Here is a 793-nt window from a genome sequence, read left to right as displayed (position 1 = left end):
TCAATGTTCTACTTCACCCTTCACTTTCTGGGAAGGCCCATGGAAAGGCTGGTGAGCAGGTGCAGATGGGTTTTGTGGCTGGTGTTCCTTGGGACTCTGGCCCATCATGCCAGCCCACACCGGCTCCTTTTCCTCTGATTAATGGTGGCTTACTTTCCCTCCTCCGGAAGCAGCTGTGGTACATTTATGTCTTAGGAGTGGCTCATCACTTTCTGGAATTTTAATTTATTTTCATTTGTTTTGTTTTGTTCTGTTTGCAGCCTCATCTGCTCTCTGATGGACTTTTAAAAACTATGATGCTGGTAGGTGTTCCAGCTGGCATGCGATATTATAATGGGAGCCATTTTCTTTTAGGATTATCTACCTCCTGAGTAGGAGCAGAACACACTCAGTTGTTTTTTTAATATGTGCAGGACATTATACTTGCAAAACTGTTTGTAGCAATACTTGAGACTGGGATGATGTCATTTTGTTCCCGAAAAAATTTTTATTTGCTTCTTTTGAACCTAGCAAGCCTAGGAGTGCTGGCAGGCTGGAATAACTTTAATCCAGTTTCAAAAATTGAGGTTTTTCTGGGTCACCCAGATGACCTGAAGCCAGCCTGTAGTGTACGAGACCTGCTCCTAGGACATAGACCTTTTGCATTCCCACCAATATGTGGGTGTGGAGGGTGAATTACCAGGACCCCCATCCCGGTGAATTCTAGACACCAACTTTTGTCCCCTCACCTTGTGAAGCTGTCACAAGTAATGTTCAGCCTCCCGGCTGCCCTTTCTTTTTTTTTTTTTTTTTT

Source organism: Otolemur garnettii, unplaced genomic scaffold (genome assembly GCF_000181295.1).
Source record: "Otolemur garnettii isolate 467f Iridium unplaced genomic scaffold, OtoGar3 scaffold00055, whole genome shotgun sequence".
NCBI lineage: Eukaryota > Metazoa > Chordata > Mammalia > Primates > Galagidae > Otolemur > Otolemur garnettii.
The sequence above is the reverse complement of the archived record's forward strand: the minus strand, read 5'-3'. Positions refer to the sequence as shown.